This window comes from Schistocerca gregaria, chromosome 2 (assembly GCF_023897955.1).
Source record: "Schistocerca gregaria isolate iqSchGreg1 chromosome 2, iqSchGreg1.2, whole genome shotgun sequence".
In the NCBI taxonomy this organism is placed as follows: Eukaryota; Metazoa; Arthropoda; class Insecta; order Orthoptera; family Acrididae; genus Schistocerca; species Schistocerca gregaria.
In genome coordinates, this window is record NC_064921.1 from 970,979,878 (window position 1) to 971,001,285 (window position 21,408).

General features: G+C 42.8%; 39 non-coding genes across 39 annotated transcripts; 19 read left to right on the forward strand and 20 right to left on the reverse strand.

Annotated features, from left to right (window-relative positions):
- Positions 1-97: 97 nt before the first annotated feature.
- Positions 98-169, reverse strand: Trnaq-cug (transfer RNA glutamine (anticodon CUG)). The gene has a single exon. It is a non-coding gene; the product is annotated as a tRNA-Gln (tRNA).
- A 247-nt stretch (positions 170-416) lies between these two features.
- On the forward strand, positions 417-505 carry Trnay-gua (transfer RNA tyrosine (anticodon GUA)). The gene is given in 2 exon segments: positions 417-453; positions 470-505. It is a non-coding gene; the product is annotated as a tRNA-Tyr (tRNA).
- Positions 506-863: 358 nt separating this feature from the next.
- Positions 864-935, reverse strand: Trnaq-cug (transfer RNA glutamine (anticodon CUG)). The gene has a single exon. It is a non-coding gene; the product is annotated as a tRNA-Gln (tRNA).
- Positions 936-1,182: 247 nt separating this feature from the next.
- On the forward strand, positions 1,183-1,271 carry Trnay-gua (transfer RNA tyrosine (anticodon GUA)). The gene is given in 2 exon segments: positions 1,183-1,219; positions 1,236-1,271. It is a non-coding gene; the product is annotated as a tRNA-Tyr (tRNA).
- A 358-nt stretch (positions 1,272-1,629) lies between these two features.
- Trnaq-cug (transfer RNA glutamine (anticodon CUG)) lies at positions 1,630-1,701 on the reverse strand. Its single transcript has one exon. It is a non-coding gene; the product is annotated as a tRNA-Gln (tRNA).
- A 247-nt stretch (positions 1,702-1,948) lies between these two features.
- Trnay-gua (transfer RNA tyrosine (anticodon GUA)) lies at positions 1,949-2,037 on the forward strand. Its single transcript is given in 2 exon segments — positions 1,949-1,985; positions 2,002-2,037. It is a non-coding gene; the product is annotated as a tRNA-Tyr (tRNA).
- A 358-nt stretch (positions 2,038-2,395) lies between these two features.
- Trnaq-cug (transfer RNA glutamine (anticodon CUG)) lies at positions 2,396-2,467 on the reverse strand. Its single transcript has one exon. It is a non-coding gene; the product is annotated as a tRNA-Gln (tRNA).
- A 247-nt stretch (positions 2,468-2,714) lies between these two features.
- Positions 2,715-2,803, forward strand: Trnay-gua (transfer RNA tyrosine (anticodon GUA)). Its single transcript is given in 2 exon segments — positions 2,715-2,751; positions 2,768-2,803. It is a non-coding gene; the product is annotated as a tRNA-Tyr (tRNA).
- A 358-nt stretch (positions 2,804-3,161) lies between these two features.
- Trnaq-cug (transfer RNA glutamine (anticodon CUG)) lies at positions 3,162-3,233 on the reverse strand. The gene has a single exon. It is a non-coding gene; the product is annotated as a tRNA-Gln (tRNA).
- Positions 3,234-3,480: 247 nt separating this feature from the next.
- On the forward strand, positions 3,481-3,569 carry Trnay-gua (transfer RNA tyrosine (anticodon GUA)). Its single transcript is given in 2 exon segments — positions 3,481-3,517; positions 3,534-3,569. It is a non-coding gene; the product is annotated as a tRNA-Tyr (tRNA).
- A 358-nt stretch (positions 3,570-3,927) lies between these two features.
- Positions 3,928-3,999, reverse strand: Trnaq-cug (transfer RNA glutamine (anticodon CUG)). Its single transcript has one exon. It is a non-coding gene; the product is annotated as a tRNA-Gln (tRNA).
- A 247-nt stretch (positions 4,000-4,246) lies between these two features.
- Positions 4,247-4,335, forward strand: Trnay-gua (transfer RNA tyrosine (anticodon GUA)). The gene is given in 2 exon segments: positions 4,247-4,283; positions 4,300-4,335. It is a non-coding gene; the product is annotated as a tRNA-Tyr (tRNA).
- A 358-nt stretch (positions 4,336-4,693) lies between these two features.
- Positions 4,694-4,765, reverse strand: Trnaq-cug (transfer RNA glutamine (anticodon CUG)). The gene has a single exon. It is a non-coding gene; the product is annotated as a tRNA-Gln (tRNA).
- Positions 4,766-5,012: 247 nt separating this feature from the next.
- On the forward strand, positions 5,013-5,101 carry Trnay-gua (transfer RNA tyrosine (anticodon GUA)). Its single transcript is given in 2 exon segments — positions 5,013-5,049; positions 5,066-5,101. It is a non-coding gene; the product is annotated as a tRNA-Tyr (tRNA).
- Positions 5,102-5,459: 358 nt separating this feature from the next.
- Positions 5,460-5,531, reverse strand: Trnaq-cug (transfer RNA glutamine (anticodon CUG)). Its single transcript has one exon. It is a non-coding gene; the product is annotated as a tRNA-Gln (tRNA).
- A 247-nt stretch (positions 5,532-5,778) lies between these two features.
- Trnay-gua (transfer RNA tyrosine (anticodon GUA)) lies at positions 5,779-5,867 on the forward strand. Its single transcript is given in 2 exon segments — positions 5,779-5,815; positions 5,832-5,867. It is a non-coding gene; the product is annotated as a tRNA-Tyr (tRNA).
- A 358-nt stretch (positions 5,868-6,225) lies between these two features.
- Trnaq-cug (transfer RNA glutamine (anticodon CUG)) lies at positions 6,226-6,297 on the reverse strand. The gene has a single exon. It is a non-coding gene; the product is annotated as a tRNA-Gln (tRNA).
- A 247-nt stretch (positions 6,298-6,544) lies between these two features.
- Trnay-gua (transfer RNA tyrosine (anticodon GUA)) lies at positions 6,545-6,633 on the forward strand. Its single transcript is given in 2 exon segments — positions 6,545-6,581; positions 6,598-6,633. It is a non-coding gene; the product is annotated as a tRNA-Tyr (tRNA).
- Positions 6,634-6,991: 358 nt separating this feature from the next.
- On the reverse strand, positions 6,992-7,063 carry Trnaq-cug (transfer RNA glutamine (anticodon CUG)). The gene has a single exon. It is a non-coding gene; the product is annotated as a tRNA-Gln (tRNA).
- Positions 7,064-7,310: 247 nt separating this feature from the next.
- Trnay-gua (transfer RNA tyrosine (anticodon GUA)) lies at positions 7,311-7,399 on the forward strand. Its single transcript is given in 2 exon segments — positions 7,311-7,347; positions 7,364-7,399. It is a non-coding gene; the product is annotated as a tRNA-Tyr (tRNA).
- A 358-nt stretch (positions 7,400-7,757) lies between these two features.
- Trnaq-cug (transfer RNA glutamine (anticodon CUG)) lies at positions 7,758-7,829 on the reverse strand. Its single transcript has one exon. It is a non-coding gene; the product is annotated as a tRNA-Gln (tRNA).
- A 247-nt stretch (positions 7,830-8,076) lies between these two features.
- On the forward strand, positions 8,077-8,165 carry Trnay-gua (transfer RNA tyrosine (anticodon GUA)). The gene is given in 2 exon segments: positions 8,077-8,113; positions 8,130-8,165. It is a non-coding gene; the product is annotated as a tRNA-Tyr (tRNA).
- A 358-nt stretch (positions 8,166-8,523) lies between these two features.
- On the reverse strand, positions 8,524-8,595 carry Trnaq-cug (transfer RNA glutamine (anticodon CUG)). Its single transcript has one exon. It is a non-coding gene; the product is annotated as a tRNA-Gln (tRNA).
- A 247-nt stretch (positions 8,596-8,842) lies between these two features.
- On the forward strand, positions 8,843-8,931 carry Trnay-gua (transfer RNA tyrosine (anticodon GUA)). The gene is given in 2 exon segments: positions 8,843-8,879; positions 8,896-8,931. It is a non-coding gene; the product is annotated as a tRNA-Tyr (tRNA).
- A 358-nt stretch (positions 8,932-9,289) lies between these two features.
- On the reverse strand, positions 9,290-9,361 carry Trnaq-cug (transfer RNA glutamine (anticodon CUG)). The gene has a single exon. It is a non-coding gene; the product is annotated as a tRNA-Gln (tRNA).
- Positions 9,362-9,608: 247 nt separating this feature from the next.
- On the forward strand, positions 9,609-9,697 carry Trnay-gua (transfer RNA tyrosine (anticodon GUA)). The gene is given in 2 exon segments: positions 9,609-9,645; positions 9,662-9,697. It is a non-coding gene; the product is annotated as a tRNA-Tyr (tRNA).
- A 358-nt stretch (positions 9,698-10,055) lies between these two features.
- Positions 10,056-10,127, reverse strand: Trnaq-cug (transfer RNA glutamine (anticodon CUG)). The gene has a single exon. It is a non-coding gene; the product is annotated as a tRNA-Gln (tRNA).
- A 247-nt stretch (positions 10,128-10,374) lies between these two features.
- Trnay-gua (transfer RNA tyrosine (anticodon GUA)) lies at positions 10,375-10,463 on the forward strand. Its single transcript is given in 2 exon segments — positions 10,375-10,411; positions 10,428-10,463. It is a non-coding gene; the product is annotated as a tRNA-Tyr (tRNA).
- A 358-nt stretch (positions 10,464-10,821) lies between these two features.
- On the reverse strand, positions 10,822-10,893 carry Trnaq-cug (transfer RNA glutamine (anticodon CUG)). Its single transcript has one exon. It is a non-coding gene; the product is annotated as a tRNA-Gln (tRNA).
- A 247-nt stretch (positions 10,894-11,140) lies between these two features.
- Trnay-gua (transfer RNA tyrosine (anticodon GUA)) lies at positions 11,141-11,229 on the forward strand. Its single transcript is given in 2 exon segments — positions 11,141-11,177; positions 11,194-11,229. It is a non-coding gene; the product is annotated as a tRNA-Tyr (tRNA).
- A 358-nt stretch (positions 11,230-11,587) lies between these two features.
- On the reverse strand, positions 11,588-11,659 carry Trnaq-cug (transfer RNA glutamine (anticodon CUG)). The gene has a single exon. It is a non-coding gene; the product is annotated as a tRNA-Gln (tRNA).
- A 247-nt stretch (positions 11,660-11,906) lies between these two features.
- Trnay-gua (transfer RNA tyrosine (anticodon GUA)) lies at positions 11,907-11,995 on the forward strand. The gene is given in 2 exon segments: positions 11,907-11,943; positions 11,960-11,995. It is a non-coding gene; the product is annotated as a tRNA-Tyr (tRNA).
- A 358-nt stretch (positions 11,996-12,353) lies between these two features.
- Trnaq-cug (transfer RNA glutamine (anticodon CUG)) lies at positions 12,354-12,425 on the reverse strand. The gene has a single exon. It is a non-coding gene; the product is annotated as a tRNA-Gln (tRNA).
- Positions 12,426-12,672: 247 nt separating this feature from the next.
- Trnay-gua (transfer RNA tyrosine (anticodon GUA)) lies at positions 12,673-12,761 on the forward strand. The gene is given in 2 exon segments: positions 12,673-12,709; positions 12,726-12,761. It is a non-coding gene; the product is annotated as a tRNA-Tyr (tRNA).
- A 358-nt stretch (positions 12,762-13,119) lies between these two features.
- Trnaq-cug (transfer RNA glutamine (anticodon CUG)) lies at positions 13,120-13,191 on the reverse strand. Its single transcript has one exon. It is a non-coding gene; the product is annotated as a tRNA-Gln (tRNA).
- A 249-nt stretch (positions 13,192-13,440) lies between these two features.
- Trnay-gua (transfer RNA tyrosine (anticodon GUA)) lies at positions 13,441-13,529 on the forward strand. The gene is given in 2 exon segments: positions 13,441-13,477; positions 13,494-13,529. It is a non-coding gene; the product is annotated as a tRNA-Tyr (tRNA).
- Positions 13,530-13,887: 358 nt separating this feature from the next.
- On the reverse strand, positions 13,888-13,959 carry Trnaq-cug (transfer RNA glutamine (anticodon CUG)). The gene has a single exon. It is a non-coding gene; the product is annotated as a tRNA-Gln (tRNA).
- A 247-nt stretch (positions 13,960-14,206) lies between these two features.
- On the forward strand, positions 14,207-14,295 carry Trnay-gua (transfer RNA tyrosine (anticodon GUA)). Its single transcript is given in 2 exon segments — positions 14,207-14,243; positions 14,260-14,295. It is a non-coding gene; the product is annotated as a tRNA-Tyr (tRNA).
- A 358-nt stretch (positions 14,296-14,653) lies between these two features.
- On the reverse strand, positions 14,654-14,725 carry Trnaq-cug (transfer RNA glutamine (anticodon CUG)). The gene has a single exon. It is a non-coding gene; the product is annotated as a tRNA-Gln (tRNA).
- Positions 14,726-21,408: the final 6,683 nt, after the last annotated feature.

Below are 21,408 nucleotides of genomic sequence, written 5' to 3' on the forward strand. Positions count from 1 at the left end.
ATCGTTTTTTACACAAACGTAGAAACTAACGCCGTGAGCCTATTGCTGCTACTTCCTCAGCGAGAAACTCTTATTACAGAAAATTTAGACTAAACGAAGGTTCCACCGAGATTCGAACTCGGATCGCTGGATTCAGAGTCCAGAGTGCTAACCGTTACACCATGGAACCAGACAGCAGGATAAGACTCGTAATACACTTAGCAGTCCTCTGACATACTTCAGACACTTCCCACTTGCATATTTTAACCTAATCGACACCATCGAGCATTATAAAACTTAATCTGGGCAATGTTTGCAGTTGCAGCCGATGATTGCATTTCCTGTGCGTCTATATGGCCGCGCTGAGTAGCAGTGTGTGCAGACGGCAGACAGGGACGGACGTAAAGCAATGAGTAGGAATAAGAAAGTATACAGAGCCTCTGGTAGCTCAGTTGGTAGAGCGGTGGACTGTAGGGGAGGATTCACAGTTATCCATAGGTCGCTGGTTCAAATCCGGCCCAGAGGACTGTTTTTCTAATCTCATCAGCAAAGAGGCTCCAGAGAATGCCCACTGAGTCAGAACCTCCCTATGTTTTAAACCTATTTTAAAGGAAATTCATTTGCTCAGCTTGTAATAGCTAGTTGATAATCATGGGATTTTTAACCTTCGTGGGATAATGATATTTCTTCGAATTATCGTAAAATTGCTTGCTCTTACAGGTATTACTCGTTTAATGTTCTATATAGGTCACAAAGTCGCACCAATATTCGGCCGTTTTATAGACGCATCGTTTTTTACACAAACGTAGAAACTAACGCCGTGAGCCTATTGCTGCTACTTCCTCAGCGAGAAACTCTTATTACAGAAAATTTAGACTAAACGAAGGTTCCACCGAGATTCGAACTCGGATCGCTGGATTCAGAGTCCAGAGTGCTAACCGTTACACCATGGAACCAGACAGCAGGATAAGACTCGTAATACACTTAGCAGTCCTCTGACCTACTTCAGACACTTCCTACTTGCATATTTTAACCTAATCGACACCATCGAGCATTATAAAACTTAATCTGGGCAATGTTTGCAGTTGCAGCCGATGATTGCATTTCCTGTGCGTCCATATGGCCGCGCTGAGTAGCAGTGTGTGCAGACGGCAGACCGGGACGGACGTAAAGCAATGAGTAGGAATAAGAAAGTATACAGAGCCTCTGGTAGCTCAGTTGGTAGAGCGGTGGACTGTAGTGGAGGATTCACAGTTATCCATAGGTCGCTGGTTCAAATCCGGCCCAGAGGACTGTTTTTCTAATCTCATCAGCAAAGAGGCTCCAGAGAATGCCCACTGAGTCAGAACCTCCCTATGTTTTAAACCTATTTTAAAGGAAATTCATTTGCTCAGCTTGTAATAGCTAGTTGATAATCATGGGATTTTTAACCTTCGTGGGATAATGATATTTCTTCGAATTATCGTAAAATTGCTTGCTCTTACAGGTATTACTCGTTTAATGTTCTATATAGGTCACAAAGTCGCACCAATATTCGGCCGTTTTATAGACGCATCGTTTTTTACACAAACGTAGAAACTAACGCCGTGAGCCTATTGCTGCTACTTCCTCAGCGAGAAACTCTTATTACAGAAAATTTAGACTAAACGAAGGTTCCACCGAGATTCGAACTCGGATCGCTGGATTCAGAGTCCAGAGTGCTAACCGTTACACCATGGAACCAGACAGCAGGATAAGACTCGTAATACACTTAGCAGTCCTCTGACATACTTCAGACACTTCCTACTTGCATATTTTAACCTAATCGACACCATCGAGCATTATAAAACTTAATCTGGGCAATGTTTGCAGTTGCAGCCGATGATTGCATTTCCTGTGCGTCTATATGGCCGCGCTGATTAGCAGTGTGTGCAGACGGCAGACAGGGACGGACGTAAAGCAGTGAGTAGGAATAAGAATGTATACAGAGCCTCTGGTAGCTCAGTTGGTAGAGCGGTGGACTGTAGTGGAGGATTCACAGTTATCCATAGGTCGCTGGTTCAAATCCGGCCCAGAGGACTGTTTTTCTAATCTCATCAGCAAAGAGGCTCCAGAGAATGCCCACTGAGTCAGAACCTCCCTATGTTTTAAACCTATTTTAAAGGAAATTCATTTGTTCAGCTTGTAATAGCTAGTTGATAATCATGGGATTTTTAACCTTCGTGGGATAATGATATTTCTTCGAATTATCGTAAAATTGCTTGCTCTTACAGGTATTACTCGTTTAATGTTCTATATAGGTCACAAAGTCGCACCAATATTCGGCCGTTTTATAGACGCATCGTTTTTTACACAAACGTAGAAACTAACGCCGTGAGCCTATTGCTGCTACTTCCTCAGCGAGAAACTCTTATTACAGAAAATTTAGACTAAACGAAGGTTCCACCGAGATTCGAACTCGGGTCGCTGGATTCAGAGCCCAGACTGCTAACCGTTACACCATGGAACCAGACAGCAGGATAAGACTCGTAATACACTTAGCAGTCCTCTGACATACTTCAGACACTTCCTACTTGCATATTTTAACCTAATCGACACCATCGAGCATTATAAAACTTAATCTGGGCAATGTTTGCAGTTGCAGCCGATGATTGCATTTCCTGTGCGTCTATATGGCCGCGCTGAGTAGCAGTGTGTGCAGACGGCAGACAGGGACGGACGTAAAGCAATGAGTAGGAATAAGAAAGTATACAGAGCCTCTGGTAGCTCAGTTGGTAGAGCGGTGGACTGTAGTGGAGGATTCACAGTTATCCATAGGTCGCTGGTTCAAATCCGGCCCAGAGGACTGTTTTTCCAATCTCATCAGCAAAGAGGCTCCAGAGAATGCCCACTGAGTCAGAACCTCCCTATGTTTTAAACCTATTTTAAAGGAAATTCATTTGCTCAGCTTGTAATAGCTAGTTGATAATCATGGGATTTTTAACCTTCGTGGGATAATGATATTTCTTCGAATTATCGTAAAATTGCTTGCTCTTACAGGTATTACTCGTTTAATGTTCTATATAGGTTACAAAGTCGCACCAATATTCGGCCGTTTTATAGACGCATCGCTTTTTACACAAACGTAGAAACTAACGCCGTGAGCCTATTGCTGCTACTTCCTCAGCGAGAAACTCTTATTACACAAAATTTAGACTAAACGAAGGTTCCACCGAGATTCGAACTCGGATCGCTGGATTCAGAGTCCAGAGTGCTAACCGTTACACCATGGAACCAGACAGCAGGATAAGACTCGTAATACACTTAGCAGTCCTCTGACATACTTCAGACACTTCCTACTTGCATATTTTAACCTAATCGACACCATCGAGCATTATAAAACTTAATCTGGGCAATGTTTGCAGTTGCAGCCGATGATTGCATTTCCTGTGCGTCTATATGGCCGCGCTGAGTAGCAGTGTGTGCAGACGGCAGACAGGGACGGACGTAAAGCAATGAGTAGGAATAAGAAAGTATACAGAGCCTCTGGTAGCTCAGTTGGTAGAGCGGTGGACTGTAGTGGAGGATTCACAGTTATCCATAGGTCGCTGGTTCAAATCCGGCCCAGAGGACTGTTTTTCTAATCTCATCAGCAAAGAGGCTCCAGAGAATGCCCACTGAGTCAGAACCTCCCTATGTTTTAAACCTATTTTAAAGGAAATTCATTTGCTCAGCTTGTAATAGCTAGTTGATAATCATGGGATTTTTAACCTTCGTGGGATAATGATATTTCTTCGAATTATCGTAAAATTGCTTGCTCTTACAGGTATTACTCGTTTAATGTTCTATATAGGTCACAAAGTCGCACCAATATTCGGCCGTTTTATAGACGCATCGTTTTTTACACAAACGTAGAAACTAACGCCGTGAGCCTATTGCTGCTACTTCCTCAGCGAGAAACTCTTATTACACAAAATTTAGACTAAACGAAGGTTCCACCGAGATTCGAACTCGGATCGCTGGATTCAGAGTCCAGAGTGCTAACCGCTACACCATGGAACCAGACAGCAGGATAAGACTCGTAATACACTTAGCAGTCCTCTGACATACTTCAGACACTTCCTACTTGCATATTTTAACCTAATCGACACCATCGAGCATTATAAAACTTAATCTGGGCAATGTTTGCAGTTGCAGCCGATGATTGCATTTCCTGTGCGTCTATATGGCCGCGCTGAGTAGCAGTGTGTGCAGACGGCAGACAGGGACGGACGTAAAGCAATGAGTAGGAATAAGAAAGTATACAGAGCCTCTGGTAGCTCAGTTGATAGAGCGGTGGACTGTAGTGGAGGATTCACAGTTATCCATAGGTCGCTGGTTCAAATCCGGCCCAGAGGACTGTTTTTCTAATCTCATCAGCAAAGAGGCTCCAGAGAATGCCCACTGAGTCAGAACCTCCCTATGTTTTAAACCTATTTTAAAGGAAATTCATTTGCTCAGCTTGTAATAGCTAGTTGATAATCATGGGATTTTTAACCTTCGTGGGATAATGATATTTCTTCGAATTACCGTAAAATTGCTTGCTCTTACAGGTATTACTCGTTTAATGTTCTATATAGGTCACAAAGTCGCACCAATATTCGGCCGTTTTATAGACGCATCGTTTTTTACACAAACGTAGAAACTAACGCCGTGAGCCTATTGCTGCTACTTCCTCAGCGAGAAACTCTTATTACAGAAAATTTAGACTAAACGAAGGTTCCACCGAGATTCGAACTCGGATCGCTGGATTCAGAGTCCAGAGTGCTAACCGTTACACCATGGAACCAGACAGCAGGATAAGACTCGTAATACACTTAGCAGTCCTCTGACATACTTCAGACACTTCCTACTTGCATATTTTAACCTAATCGACACCATCGAGCATTATAAAACTTAATCTGGGCAATGTTTGCAGTTGCAGCCGATGATTGCATTTCCTGTGCGTCTATATGGCCGCGCTGATTAGCAGTGTGTGCAGACGGCAGACAGGGACGGACGTAAAGCAATGAGTAGGAATAAGAATGTATACAGAGCCTCTGGTAGCTCAGTTGGTAGAGCGGTGGACTGTAGTGGAGGATTCACAGTTATCCATAGGTCGCTGGTTCAAATCCGGCCCAGAGGACTGTTTTTCTAATCTCATCAGCAAAGAGGCTCCAGAGAATGCCCACTGAGTCAGAACCTCCCTATGTTTTAAACCTATTTTAAAGGAAATTCGTTTGTTCAGCTTGTAATAGCTAGTTGATAATCATGGGATTTTTAACCTTCGTGGGATAATGATATTTCTTCGAATTATCGTAAAATTGCTTGCTCTTACAGGTATTACTCGTTTAATGTTCTATATAGGTCACAAAGTCGCACCAATATTCGGCCGTTTTATAGACGCATCGTTTTTTACACAAACGTAGAAACTAACGCCGTGAGCCTATTGCTGCTACTTCCTCAGCGAGAAACTCTTATTACAGAAAATTTAGACTAAACGAAGGTTCCACCGAGATTCGAACTCGGGTCGCTGGATTCAGAGCCCAGACTGCTAACCGTTACACCATGGAACCAGACAGCAGGATAAGACTCGTAATACACTTAGCAGTCCTCTGACATACTTCAGACACTTCCTACTTGCATATTTTAACCTAATCGACACCATCGAGCATTATAAAACTTAATCTGGGCAATGTTTGCAGTTGCAGCCGATGATTGCATTTCCTGTGCGTCTATATGGCCGCGCTGAGTAGCAGTGTGTGCAGACGGCAGACAGGGACGGACGTAAAGCAATGAGTAGGAATAAGAAAGTATACAGAGCCTCTGGTAGCTCAGTTGGTAGAGCGGTGGACTGTAGTGGAGGATTCACAGTTATCCATAGGTCGCTGGTTCAAATCCGGCCCAGAGGACTGTTTTTCCAATCTCATCAGCAAAGAGGCTCCAGAGAATGCCCACTGAGTCAGAACCTCCCTATGTTTTAAACCTATTTTAAAGGAAATTCATTTGCTCAGCTTGTAATAGCTAGTTGATAATCATGGGATTTTTAACCTTCGTGGGATAATGATATTTCTTCGAATTATCGTAAAATTGCTTGCTCTTACAGGTATTACTCGTTTAATGTTCTATATAGGTCACAAAGTCGCACCAATATTCGGCCGTTTTATAGACGCATCGTTTTTTACACAAACGTAGAAACTAACGCCGTGAGCCTATTGCTGCTACTTCCTCAGCGAGAAACTCTTATTACACAAAATTTAGACTAAACGAAGGTTCCACCGAGATTCGAACTCGGATCGCTGGATTCAGAGTCCAGAGTGCTAACCGTTACACCATGGAACCAGACAGCAGGATAAGACTCGTAATACACTTAGCAGTCCTCTGACATACTTCAGACACTTCCTACTTGCATATTTTAACCTAATCGACACCATCGAGCATTATAAAACTTAATCTGGGCAATGTTTGCAGTTGCAGCCGATGATTGCATTTCCTGTGCGTCTATATGGCCGCGCTGAGTAGCAGTGTGTGCAGACGGCAGACAGGGACGGACGTAAAGCAATGAGTAGGAATAAGAAAGTATACAGAGCCTCTGGTAGCTCAGTTGGTAGAGCGGTGGACTGTAGTGGAGGATTCACAGTTATCCATAGGTCGCTGGTTCAAATCCGGCCCAGGGGACTGTTTTTCTAATCTCATCAGCAAAGAGGCTCCAGAGAATGCCCACTGAGTCAGAACCTCCCTATGTTTTAAACCTATTTTAAAGGAAATTCATTTGCTCAGCTTGTAATAGCTAGTTGATAATCATGGGATTTTTAACCTTCGTGGGATAATGATATTTCTTCGAATTATCGTAAAATTGCTTGCTCTTACAGGTATTACTCGTTTAATGTTCTATATAGGTCACAAAGTCGCACCAATATTCGGCCGTTTTATAGACGCATCGTTTTTTACACAAACGTAGAAACTAACGCCGTGAGCCTATTGCTGCTACTTCCTCAGCGAGAAACTCTTATTACACAAAATTTAGACTAAACGAAGGTTCCACCGAGATTCGAACTCGGATCGCTGGATTCAGAGTCCAGAGTGCTAACCGCTACACCATGGAACCAGACAGCAGGATAAGACTCGTAATACACTTAGCAGTCCTCTGACATACTTCAGACACTTCCTACTTGCATATTTTAACCTAATCGACACCATCGAGCATTATAAAACTTAATCTGGGCAATGTTTGCAGTTGCAGCCGATGATTGCATTTCCTGTGCGTCTATATGGCCGCGCTGAGTAGCAGTGTGTGCAGACGGCAGACAGGGACGGACGTAAAGCAATGAGTAGGAATAAGAAAGTATACAGAGCCTCTGGTAGCTCAGTTGGTAGAGCGGTGGACTGTAGTGGAGGATTCACAGTTATCCATAGGTCGCTGGTTCAAATCCGGCCCAGAGGACTGTTTTTCTAATCTCATCAGCAAAGAGGCTCCAGAGAATGCCCACTGAGTCAGAACCTCCCTATGTTTTAAACCTATTTTAAAGGAAATTCATTTGCTCAGCTTGTAATAGCTAGTTGATAATCATGGGATTTTTAACCTTCGTGGGATAATGATATTTCTTCGAATTACCGTAAAATTGCTTGCTCTTACAGGTATTACTCGTTTAATGTTCTATATAGGTCACAAAGTCGCACCAATATTCGGCCGTTTTATAGACGCATCGTTTTTTACACAAACGTAGAAACTAACGCCGTGAGCCTATTGCTGCTACTTCCTCAGCGAGAAACTCTTATTACACAAAATTTAGACTAAACGAAGGTTCCACCGAGATTCGAACTCGGATCGCTGGATTCAGAGTCCAGAGTGCTAACCGTTACACCATGGAACCAGACAGCAGGATAAGACTCGTAATACACTTAGCAGTCCTCTGACATACTTCAGACACTTCCTACTTGCATATTTTAACCTAATCGACACCATCGAGCATTATAAAACTTAATCTGGGCAATGTTTGCAGTTGCAGCCGATGATTGCATTTCCTGTGCGTCTATATGGCCGCGCTGAGTAGCAGTGTGTGCAGACGGCAGACAGGGACGGACGTAAAGCAATGAGTAGGAATAAGAAAGTATACAGAGCCTCTGGTAGCTCAGTTGGTAGAGCGGTGGACTGTAGTGGAGGATTCACAGTTATCCATAGGTCGCTGGTTCAAATCCGGCCCAGAGGACTGTTTTTCTAATCTCATCAGCAAAGAGGCTCCAGAGAATGCCCACTGAGTCAGAACCTCCCTATGTTTTAAACCTATTTTAAAGGAAATTCATTTGCTCAGCTTGTAATAGCTAGTTGATAATCAAGGGATTTTTAACCTTCGTGGGATAATGATATTTCTTCGAATTATCGTAAAATTGCTTGCTCTTACAGGTATTACTCGTTTAATGTTCTATATAGGTCACAAAGTCGCACCAATATTCGGCCGTTTTATAGACGCATCGTTTTTTACACAAACGTAGAAACTAACGCCGTGAGCCTATTGCTGCTACTTCCTCAGCGAGAAACTCTTATTACAGAAAATTTAGACTAAACGAAGGTTCCACCGAGATTCGAACTCGGATCGCTGGATTCAGAGTCCAGAGTGCTAACCGTTACACCATGGAACCAGACAGCAGGATAAGACTCGTAATACACTTAGCAGTCCTCTGACATACTTCAGACACTTCCTACTTGCATATTTTAACCTAATCGACACCATCGAGCATTATAAAACTTAATCTGGGCAATGTTTGCAGTTGCAGCCGATGATTGCATTTCCTGTGCGTCTATATGGCCGCGCTGATTAGCAGTGTGTGCAGACGGCAGACAGGGACGGACGTAAAGCAATGAGTAGGAATAAGAATGTATACAGAGCCTCTGGTAGCTCAGTTGGTAGAGCGGTGGACTGTAGTGGAGGATTCACAGTTATCCATAGGTCGCTGGTTCAAATCCGGCCCAGAGGACTGTTTTTCTAATCTCATCAGCAAAGAGGCTCCAGAGAATGCCCACTGAGTCAGAACCTCCCTATGTTTTAAACCTATTTTAAAGGAAATTCGTTTGTTCAGCTTGTAATAGCTAGTTGATAATCATGGGATTTTTAACCTTCGTGGGATAATGATATTTCTTCGAATTATCGTAAAATTGCTTGCTCTTACAGGTATTACTCGTTTAATGTTCTATATAGGTCACAAAGTCGCACCAATATTCGGCCGTTTTATAGACGCATCGTTTTTTACACAAACGTAGAAACTAACGCCGTGAGCCTATTGCTGCTACTTCCTCAGCGAGAAACTCTTATTACAGAAAATTTAGACTAAACGAAGGTTCCACCGAGATTCGAACTCGGGTCGCTGGATTCAGAGCCCAGACTGCTAACCGTTACACCATGGAACCAGACAGCAGGATAAGACTCGTAATACACTTAGCAGTCCTCTGACATACTTCAGACACTTCCTACTTGCATATTTTAACCTAATCGACACCATCGAGCATTATAAAACTTAATCTGGGCAATGTTTGCAGTTGCAGCCGATGATTGCATTTCCTGTGCGTCTATATGGCCGCGCTGAGTAGCAGTGTGTGCAGACGGCAGACAGGGACGGACGTAAAGCAATGAGTAGGAATAAGAAAGTATACAGAGCCTCTGGTAGCTCAGTTGGTAGAGCGGTGGACTGTAGTGGAGGATTCACAGTTATCCATAGGTCGCTGGTTCAAATCCGGCCCAGAGGACTGTTTTTCCAATCTCATCAGCAAAGAGGCTCCAGAGAATGCCCACTGAGTCAGAACCTCCCTATGTTTTAAACCTATTTTAAAGGAAATTCATTTGCTCAGCTTGTAATAGCTAGTTGATAATCATGGGATTTTTAACCTTCGTGGGATAATGATATTTCTTCGAATTATCGTAAAATTGCTTGCTCTTACAGGTATTACTCGTTTAATGTTCTATATAGGTCACAAAGTCGCACCAATATTCGGCCGTTTTATAGACGCATCGTTTTTTACACAAACGTAGAAACTAACGCCGTGAGCCTATTGCTGCTACTTCCTCAGCGAGAAACTCTTATTACACAAAATTTAGACTAAACGAAGGTTCCACCGAGATTCGAACTCGGATCGCTGGATTCAGAGTCCAGAGTGCTAACCGTTACACCATGGAACCAGACAGCAGGATAAGACTCGTAATACACTTAGCAGTCCTCTGACATACTTCAGACACTTCCTACTTGCATATTTTAACCTAATCGACACCATCGAGCATTATAAAACTTAATCTGGGCAATGTTTGCAGTTGCAGCCGATGATTGCATTTCCTGTGCGTCTATATGGCCGCGCTGAGTAGCAGTGTGTGCAGACGGCAGACAGGGACGGACGTAAAGCAATGAGTAGGAATAAGAAAGTATACAGAGCCTCTGGTAGCTCAGTTGGTAGAGCGGTGGACTGTAGTGGAGGATTCACAGTTATCCATAGGTCGCTGGTTCAAATCCGGCCCAGAGGACTGTTTTTCTAATCTCATCAGCAAAGAGGCTCCAGAGAATGCCCACTGAGTCAGAACCTCCCTATGTTTTAAACCTATTTAAAAGGAAATTCATTTGCTCAGCTTGTAATAGCTAGTTGATAATCATGGGATTTTTAACCTTCGTGGGATAATGATATTTCTTCGAATTATCGTAAAATTGCTTGCTCTTACAGGTATTACTCGTTTAATGTTCTATATAGGTCACAAAGTCGCACCAATATTCGGCCGTTTTATAGACGCATCGTTTTTTACACAAACGTAGAAACTAACGCCGTGAGCCTATTGCTGCTACTTCCTCAGCGAGAAACTCTTATTACACAAAATTTAGACTAAACGAAGGTTCCACCGAGATTCGAACTCGGATCGCTGGATTCAGAGTCCAGAGTGATAACCGCTACACCATGGAACCAGACAGCAGGATAAGACTCGTAATACACTTAGCAGTCCTCTGACATACTTCAGACACTTCCTACTTGCATATTTTAACCTAATCGACACCATCGAGCATTATAAAACTTAATCTGGGCAATGTTTGCAGTTGCAGCCGATGATTGCATTTCCTGTGCGTCTATATGGCCGCGCTGAGTAGCAGTGTGTGCAGACGGCAGACAGGGACGGACGTAAAGCAATGAGTAGGAATAAGAAAGTATACAGAGCCTCTGGTAGCTCAGTTGGTAGAGCGGTGGACTGTAGTGGAGGATTCACAGTTATCCATAGGTCGCTGGTTCAAATCCGGCCCAGAGGACTGTTTTTCTAATCTCATCAGCAAAGAGGCTCCAGAGAATGCCCACTGAGTCAGAACCTCCCTATGTTTTAAACCTATTTTAAAGGAAATTCATTTGCTCAGCTTGTAATTGCTAGTTGATAATCATGGGATTTTTAACCTTCGTGGGATAATGATATTTCTTCGAATTACCGTAAAATTGCTTGCTCTTACAGGTATTACTCGTTTAATGTTCTATATAGGTCACAAAGTCGCACCAATATTCGGCCGTTTTATCGACGCATCGTTTTTTACACAAACGTAGAAACTAACGCCGTGAGCCTATTGCTGCTACTTCCTCAGCGAGAAACTCTTATTACACAAAATTTAGACTAAACGAAGGTTCCACCGAGATTCGAACTCGGATCGCTGGATTCAGAGTCCAGAGTGCTAACCGCTACACCATGGAACCAGACAGCAGGATAAGACTCGTAATACACTTAGCAGTCCTCTGACATACTTCAGACACTTCCTACTTGCATATTTTAACCTAATCGACACCATCGAGCATTATAAAACTTAATCTGGGCAATGTTTGCAGTTGCAGCCGATGATTGCATTTCCTGTGCGTCTATATGGCCGCGCTGAGTAGCAGTGTGTGCAGACGGCAGACAGGGACGGACGTAAAGCAATGAGTAGGAATAAGAAAGTATACAGAGCCTCTGGTAGCTCAGTTGGTAGAGCGGTGGACTGTAGTGGAAGATTCACAGTTATCCATAGGTCGCTGGTTCAAATCCGGCCCAGAGGACTGTTTTTCTAATCTCATCAGCAAAGAGGCTCCAGAGAATGCCCACTGAGTCAGAACCTCCCTATGTTTTAAACCTATTTTAAAGGAAATTCATTTGCTCAGCTTGTAATAGCTAGTTGATAGTCATGGGATTTTTAACCTTCGTGGGATAATGATATTTCTTCGAATTATCGTAAAATTGCTTGCTCTTACAGGTATTACTCGTTTAATGTTCTATATAGGTCACAAAGTCGCACCAATATTCGGCCGTTTTATAGACGCATCGTTTTTTACACAAACGTAGAAACTAACGCCGTGAGCCTATTGCTGCTACTTCCTCAGCGAGAAACTCTTATTACAGAAAATTTAGACTAAACGAAGGTTCCACCGAGATTCGAACTCGGATCGCTGGATTCAGAGTCCAGAGTGCTAACCGTTACACCATGGAACCAGACAGCAGGATAAGACTCGTAATACACTTAGCAGTCCTCTGACATACTTCAGACACTTCCTACTTGCATATATTAACCTAATCGACACCATCGAGCATTATAAAACTTAATCTGGGCAATGTTTGCAGTTGCAGCCGATGATTGCATTTCCTGTGCGTCTATATGGCCGCGCTGAGTAGCAGTGTGTGCAGACGGCAGACAGGGACGGACGTAAAGCAATGAGTAGGAATAAGAAAGTATACAGAGCCTCTGGTAGCTCAGTTGGTAGAGCGGTGGACTGTAGTGGAGGATTCACAGTTATCCATAGGTCGCTGGTTCAAATCCGGCCCAGAGGACTGTTTTTCTAATCTCATCAGCAAAGAGGCTCCAGAGAATGCCCACTGAGTCAGAACCTCCCTATGTTTTAAACCTATTTTAAAGGAAATTCATTTGCTCAGCTTGTAATAGCTAGTTGATAATCATGGGATTTTTAACCTTCGTGGGATAATGATATTTCTTCGAATTATCGTAAAATTGCTTGCTCTTACAGGTATTACTCGTTTAATGTTCTATATAGGTCACAAAGTCGCACCAATATTCGGCCGTTTTATAGACGCATCGTTTTTTACACAAACGTAGAAACAAACGCCGTGAGCCTATTGCTGCTACTTCATCAGCGAGAAACTCTTATTACACAAAATTTAGACTAAACGAAGGTTCCACCGAGATTCGAACTCGGATCGCTGGAACCAGAGTCCAGAGTGCTAACCGTTACACCATGGAACCAGACAGCATGATAAGACTCGTAATACACTTAGCAGTCCTCTGACATACTTCAGACACTTCCTACTTGCATATTTTAACCTAATCGACACCATCGAGCATTATAAAACTTAATCTGGGCAATGTTTGCAGTTGCAGCCGATGATTGCATTTCCTGTGCGTCTATATGGCCGCGCTGAGTAGCAGTGTGTGCAGACGGCAGACAGGGACGGACGTAAAGCAATGAGTAGGAATAAGAAAATATATACAGAGCCTCTGGGAGCTCAGTTGGTAGAGCGGTGGACTGTAGTGGAGGATTCACAGTTATCCATAGGTCGCTGGTTCAAATCCGGCCCAGAGGACTGTTTTTCTAATCTCATCAGCAAAGAGACTCCAGAGAATGCCCACTGAGTCAGAACCTCCCTATGTTTTAAACCTATTTTAAAGGAAATTCATTTGCTCAGCTTGTAATAGCTAGTTGATAATCATGGGATTTTTTACCTTCGTGGGATAATGATATTTCTTCGAATTATCGTAAAATTGCTTGCTCTTACAGGTATTACTCGTTTAATGTTCTATATAGGTCACAAAGTCGCACCAATATTCGGCCGTTTTATAGACGCATCGTTTTTTATACAAACGTAGAAACTAACGCCGTGAGCCTATTGCTGCTACTTAATCAGCGAGAAACTCTTATTACAGAAAATTTAGACTAAACGAAGGTTCCACCGAGATTCGAACTCGGATCGCTGGATTCAGAGTCCAGAGTGCTAACCGTTACACCATGGAACCAGACAGCAGGATAAGACTCGTAATACACTTAGCAGTCCTCTGACATACTTCAGACACTTCCTACTTGCATATTTTAACCTAATCGACACCATCGAGCATTATAAAACTTAATCTGGGCAATGTTTGCAGTTGCAGCCGATGATTGCATTTCCTGTGCGTCTATATGGCCGCGCTGAGTAGCAGTGTGTGCAGACGGCAGACAGGGACGGACGTAAAGCAATGAGTAGGAATAAGAAAGTATACAGAGCCTCTGGTAGCTCAGTTGGTAGAGCGGTGGACTGTAGTGGAAGATTCACAGTTATCCATAGGTCGCTGGTTCAAATCCGGCCCAGAGGACTGTTTTTCTAATCTCATCAGCAAAGAGGCTCCAGAGAATGCCCACTGAGTCAGAACCTCCCTATGTTTTAAACCTATTTTAAAGGAAATTCATTTGCTCAGCTTGTAATAGCTAGTTGATAATCATGGGATTTTTAACCTTCGTGGGATAATGATATTTCTTCGGATTATCGTAAAATTGCTTGCTCTTACAGGTATTACTCGTTTAATGTTCTATATAGGTCACAAAGTCGCACCAATATTCGGCCGTTTTATAGACGCATCGTTTTTTACACAAACGTAGAAACTAACGCCGTGAGCCTATTGCTGCTACTTCCTCAGCGAGAAACTCTTATTACAGAAAATTTAGACTAAACGAAGGTTCCACCGAGATTCGAACTCGGATCGCTGGATTCAGAATCCAGAGTGCTAACCGTTACACCATGGAACCAGACAGCATGATAAGACTCGTAATACACTTAGCAGTCCTCTGACATACTTCAGACACTTCCTACTTGCATATTTTAACCTAATCGACACCATCGAGCATTATAAAACTTAATCTGGGCAATGTTTGCAGTTGCAGCCGATGATTGCATTTCCTGTGCGTCTATATGGCCGCGCTGAGTAGCAGTGTGTGCAGACGGCAGACAGGGACGGACGTAAAGCAATGAGTAGGAATAAGAAAGTATACAGAGCCTTTGAATCTGGCGCTAGCTGCCGACGCGTACGGACGTGTCACCGTTGCTGCGTGTAGTCAGTGTTTCGCCAGTGTTTACCTTTGCGTTTCAGTGTTCTTGAGTTTTGTGATTTTCTTCGTGTGTAACTCGTGTTTTTTCTGCCTCCTGTGTTCTGTTTTTGTGTTTTCTACCGACGATTATTTGTCGTTTGTGGAGTTTTCGGTAATTACCGGAATCTCCCGTTGATTACTGCATACCATGGCTACAACTGTGAGGAAGAATACGCTGGTTTTTGCCTTCGCTAAGGAAACACGACGTGTTCAGCCGACTGCTCTGGAAATTCATGATTGGCTTGATCAGGTACTTGGCATAAATTCTGATATGGTGCATACCACTCAGCTAGATACTGACAACTACTGTGTTTTCGTAAAGTTTTTGGATCCCGTTTCGGTCGATAAAATTATTGGAAAATTCGGGTATCATGTCGAATTTTTGCATAGAGACGGCACTACAAGTAAAGTGGCTATCAGGAGAGCTGATGCTCTTTATAGATCTGTGCGGGTGTTAAATTTACCTATCGAGATAGATAATGAGAAAATCAAGGTTGCCCTGTCTCAATATGGTGAGGTAAAGGATATAGTTAACGAACGTTGGTCGAAGCAATTTAAAATTCAGAGCTTCAATGGTATTCGTTCGGTAGAGATGGAAGTAAAGACGAATATCCCGTCTCATATAACTGTTGACGGGCATAAAGCACACGTGATTTATACTGGTCAAACCCCTACGTGCCATATATGCAATGAATCGGGTCATTTAAGGCAGGACTGTCCCCGTCGTGTCTTTGTACTAAAAACAAATTTAGTCCAACGCCGCAAGATGACCTTGAGCGAAGTTTTGGCAACCGATAACACGGCCAAACAGGGTGAGGGTTCGGATCCTGTACCTAGTACTGGAACTATTGCTGTTGATGGCAGTGATTTTCCACCCCTGGTAACACGCTTCAATTGTGATTCCTCTGCCCGTGAGTTAGACGTACTAACCAAGAAACGACCACTTGAACATACAGATGATCATTCTGATGATGACACCTCCCGACAATCTCCTGCTGTACGTAAACAGAAAGCTGGCGATGAAAATTTGCATTTGCCCCTAGACGGAATGCAAGTAGATTTAATTGCAGTTTCTGATACATCTCGCTCACTGCCAGAAAATGCAACGGCAGCTGCCGACAGCGAGAAAGTAGAAGTCCCCCAAGCAGTGACAACTTGCCCAGCTGTAAACAGCGATAATCAGCTGTTTACTGACGGGAAGTTCGCGGAAGCGGTAGAACAACAACACCGCGACACCGCAACAGCACAGCAACCGGCACCAGAGTGTAAACAGGTGAAAGTGTTTACTCCTGAACCGGAAAATAAGCAAACACCGTCGCAAGCGTCACAACAACCGAAGGTAGCATGTAAACAGCAGACAGTGTTTACAAACCAGGTCTTTCTAGACACTGCTGCTGAAGCGGCCGCGTCGAGTGTTGCCACAACAAAATCAGGTCACGGGTTTCAGGGCGTCCACCGCCGTACGCTAAAACCACAACCGAATCTTACTGTTTCTCGCACCCAAGCCAAACAAAAAGCGGACAAGTCGGACGTAAAATCACAGAAAAATATACGATATGAAATTGTCAGAGAAGGTGCTCCAGATGAGCCTCCTGACACACTCAATGTCGAACAGCCCCTCAGTACTAAGGTGCGGGATGACAATGGCAGACAAAGTAACGTTTAGCGACCGTGTTACTAGGACTGCTACCAAGTTCTGAATGACTGTAGTTCTAAACCGGATTTCAGCATACCAAAAGTACAACAGTTTTTTTGACCAACTTTGTCGGTGGCCAGTAGCAAGTTAGAGATGCAAGCATACTCTATCACAACGATCAATATAAATAAAATTCGAACCTCATTAAAGCTAGCTGCTCTCAAGGAATTTTTGTATGACTCTGGAACCGATATCTCTTTGCTACAGGAGGTTGTAATGACGGAATTTGTAATACCAGGATACACCGCAATTGTTAACGTATCTTGTGACACACATATAGGAACAGCGTTTCTGCTCAGGGAAGGGATTCCCGTATCTCAAGTGGAGCGGTTGGAATCTGGAAGGGCAATTAGTATTAACGTTTTAGGTACCACATTGATTAACTTATACGCGCCCTCAGGAAATAGTAATAGACAGGACAGGGCAGCATTTTATAAAGAGGAACTTATATATTTATTACGTCGAAACCCAAACAGTTTTATAATGGGCGGTGATTTTAACTGTGTGTTAAATCGTAAAGATCAACAACCACATTTTAACGGTTCTTTAGAACTTAAACGCCTAGTAACCGACCTAAAACTAAAGGACGCATGGGAACTAAAATATCCAACGAAGGTTGAATATACGTATATAACACAGACTTCGCGCAGTAGAATAGACAGAATCTATGTTTCCCAAAACTTGGAAAGATGTCTACTAAATTCAGAAATCGTACCTGTATATTTTAGTGACCACTGCAGTATGAAGGCGTGCATTAATTTATCTCCACAGCCGATTCAGATTTTTAGGAACCAGTGGCATCTAAATGTCTCTCTCTTAAAAGAGCAAGATTTGGCAGACGCGGTATCGGATGCGTGGACCTTATGTCTGCGATCGATCGAGAGGCACCCCACAGTATTACATCTACATCTACATGACTACTCTGCAATTCACATTTAAGTGCTTGGCAGAGGGTTCATCGAACCACAATCATACTATCTCTCTACTATTCCACTCCCGAACAGCGAGCGGGAAAAACGAACACCTAAACCTTTCTGTTCGAGCTCTGATTTCTCTTATTTTATTTTGATGATCATTCCTACCTATGTAGGTTGGGCTCAACAAAATATTTTCGCATTCGGAAGAGAAAGTTGGTGACTGAAATTTCGTAAAAAGGTCTCGCCGCGACGAAAAACGTCTATGCTGTAATGACTTCCATCCCAACTCGTGTATCATATCTGCCACACTCTCTCCCCTATAACGCGATAATACAAAACGAGCTGCCCTTCTTTGCACCCTCTCGATGTCCTCCGTCAATCCCACCTGGTAAGGATCCCACACCGCGCAGCAATATTCTAACAGAGGACGAACGAGTGTAGTGTAAGCTGTCTCTTTAGTTGTCTTGTTGCATCTTCTAAGTGTCCTGCCAATGAAACGCAACCTTTGGCTCGCCTTCCCGACAATATTATCTATGTGGTCCTTCCAACTGAAGTTGTTTGTAATTTTAACACCCAGGTACTTAGTTGAATTGACAGCCTTGAGAATTGTACTATTTATCGAGTAATCGAATTCCAACGGATTTCTTTTGGAACTCATGTGGATCATCTCACACTTTTCGTTATTTAGCGTCAACTGCCACCTGACACACCATACAGCAATCTTTTCTAAATCGCTTTGCAGCTGATACTGGTCTTCGGATGACCTTACTAGACGGTAAATTACAGCATCATCTGCGAACAACCTTAGACTGGTGGATTAAGGTTGCAAAGCCGAGACTGAGAAAAGTGTGTATCAGATACAGCAGAGAAAGAGCGTGGGAGTTAAAAAACAGTATGGAATTTTATTACAGTTTGTTGCGAGACCTCTATGAACAGGCAAACGTGTCAACCATTAGATTACAAGACATCAGACACACCAAAGCGAAATTACTCGCCATTAAAAGACAACAGATGGAAGGTTTAAAACTGAAGTCAAAGGCGAAGTCGGTGGTAGATGATGAAACAACATCCTTATATCATCTGCTTCGGCATGCAAAGAATAGGCGACGCACTGTTATTAGTGAACTTAAAACCCCCAATGGGACAACACTGACGTCTCAGAAGGAGATTCTAAATGCAGTATACCAGTACTACTATGCATTATATTCCTCCAGCCCACCTCAAGAGGGGTCTCTGCAAGAGTTTCTCAGTGTTTTATCCCCACAATTGACAAGTTCTGAAAACGACGAAATCCTTTCTGAAGTCAGTAACGAAGAGGTTCGTGAGACAATAACCAAGTCCCCGGTGAATAAATCTGCTGGACCCGACGGACTCCCTGTAGAATTTTACAGAAAGTTCTGGTTTTTAATTGGTGACACGTTTACATGCATTGTCAATGAGATTTTTAACGAGCAGACGATACCTGCAGATTTTAAAGACAGCACAATTGTACTTTTACCGAAAAACAAAGGGACGAAAAGTTTAAACAATTACCGCCCTATTTCACTCTTAAACTCTGACTACAAAATAGTATGCAGGATTTTAAAAAAGAGACTTTCCCCTCTGACCGACAAATTAATTAGTCAACATCAGTCATGTGCAGCAAATAGAAGTATTTTTAATACGATTTCTGAATATAGAGACATCATCGCCTTAACATCGGTTTCCAATATCAAATGTGCTTTACTTTTTATAGATTTTACTAAGGCTTTCGACTCGGTGAATCACCGCTTCCTATTTGAGGTACTGACAAAAATGGGACTCGTCCACAAAACAGTTAATGTTATAAAAAACGTTGCTACTGGTCTGAACGCTAAATTAGCTGTCAACTGTCAGCTGACGCGGCAAATTCAAATAAACCGCGGCATCCCACAGGGAAGTCCATTATCTATGTTTTTGTTTGTTGTGTCGTTAGAGCCATTTTTAAGAAGTGTTCATGAAAGGTTAAAGGGCATAACTATAACTGGCAGGAAAACTGTAGTGAGAGCCTATGCTGACGATGTTGGTGTCGTCATAAGAGGGCAAGATGATGTAATTCGACTAGGGGCCATTCTTCAAAACTACTGCCACGCATCGGGTGCGACAACAAACGAAAATAAAAGTACAATCCTGGGAATGCGGGGTCTTGAACGGATACAAATCGATTGGGCGAAGTCAGTTACCACACATAAAACCCTGGGGACAATCCTGACGGCATGTCCAATGAGGATGACAGCCCTCAATTGGAAAGAGGTTTTAACAAAGATTCAAGGGGGACTTATTGAGAACTCACAACGACTTATGAACCAGGTTCAGAGGGTCAGGTTCATTAACTTATGCATTCTCTCAAAGGCATTCTATATGGCACAAGTTTTTCCCTTGCCGAAGTTGATAGCTCAGAAAATAATGTCGAGGGTTGCAAATTTCTTATGGAAGGGGGAAATCTTCAGGGTTAACCTAAGAACTGCGACTTTACATCCTAGAAATGGAGGCCTCGGACTGGTAGACATACGCAATAAAGCTTCTTCGCTTTTCATAAAAAGGTCTTTAAACATATTTCACTCCAACCCCGACAGTATTACTACACAATTGTTTAAATGTGTCCAACCAGAAAGCCTTCAACCACCGGCAGACGTACAAAAAATTAACCCCCGACTGCGATACGTTAGGATCTTGTACACAGAATTGAGCTATGTTAACGAGAAACTCAGAACTTCACTGCACATTACAGCCAGAGATATCATGAGACAGAAACAACAATATGAAGGACAAAATAAAATTGCCACGAAATATATGACTCACAACTGGGATGCAATTTGGGAGAATATTAGTTTTAACGGGCTCAATTCAGATGTGGTAACGGCATGGTACAAAGCCGTCAATAATATTGTCAGCACCAACGAGCCGCTTTATAAAATTGGGAAAGCTGAAACCCCCTTATGTCAGAAATGTAAACTAGTTGACACTGTGATTCATAGATTTACGTGTGCTGGCAATCTCAACAATTGGCATTGGCTCAGGAAAAGTCTTGCACTACTGCAACGAACGTCACCCAATTCCATTACTCCTATGGTGCTTTTCAGACCTGAAGCTAAATATTACCCGAAAACCAAAAATAATGCAATACACTGGTTAATGGGACAGTTTGTTCATTACATTATCAATAAAATAGGTGGTGACGACGAAAGGGAATTCAAGCTTTTTATGCAAATGGAGTACAGCAACATTCAGCAACATGCAGACCACAGGAAAATGTATGGAAACATGTTGATCATTTTATTCGAACGAATAGGTGTTGGTTAAAGCGCACAGTCTAACACTAAATGTACTATTTTAGGGGTAATGAAGAAGTGAAGTATGAATCTACGTTCAAGATGAAGGAAATGCCTATTCTTTTATCCATTCATGTTACGTCTGCCCCCCAATAAGTGTCCCATAAATGCTCGCTGTATTTGCAGTATAATCACATGTTTCTTACTCGAATGTCTGTTGACTGAAAACTCGAATGACGGCTTTGCAATGGGATCTCACCCCCAGATGTCGTACAACCAGTGCTCCTTACCACAATAATGAGAGCAGGCGAAAAATATACACGACTATACCCGCTTTTCTATAACAATTAAAATGCACTGAAGGAGCCATTCGGTGGGAGTGATGGTGGGGGCATCGTGGCCAGGCCTCGAGTTTTTTGACCCCTGCCCTCGTTGTCCCCG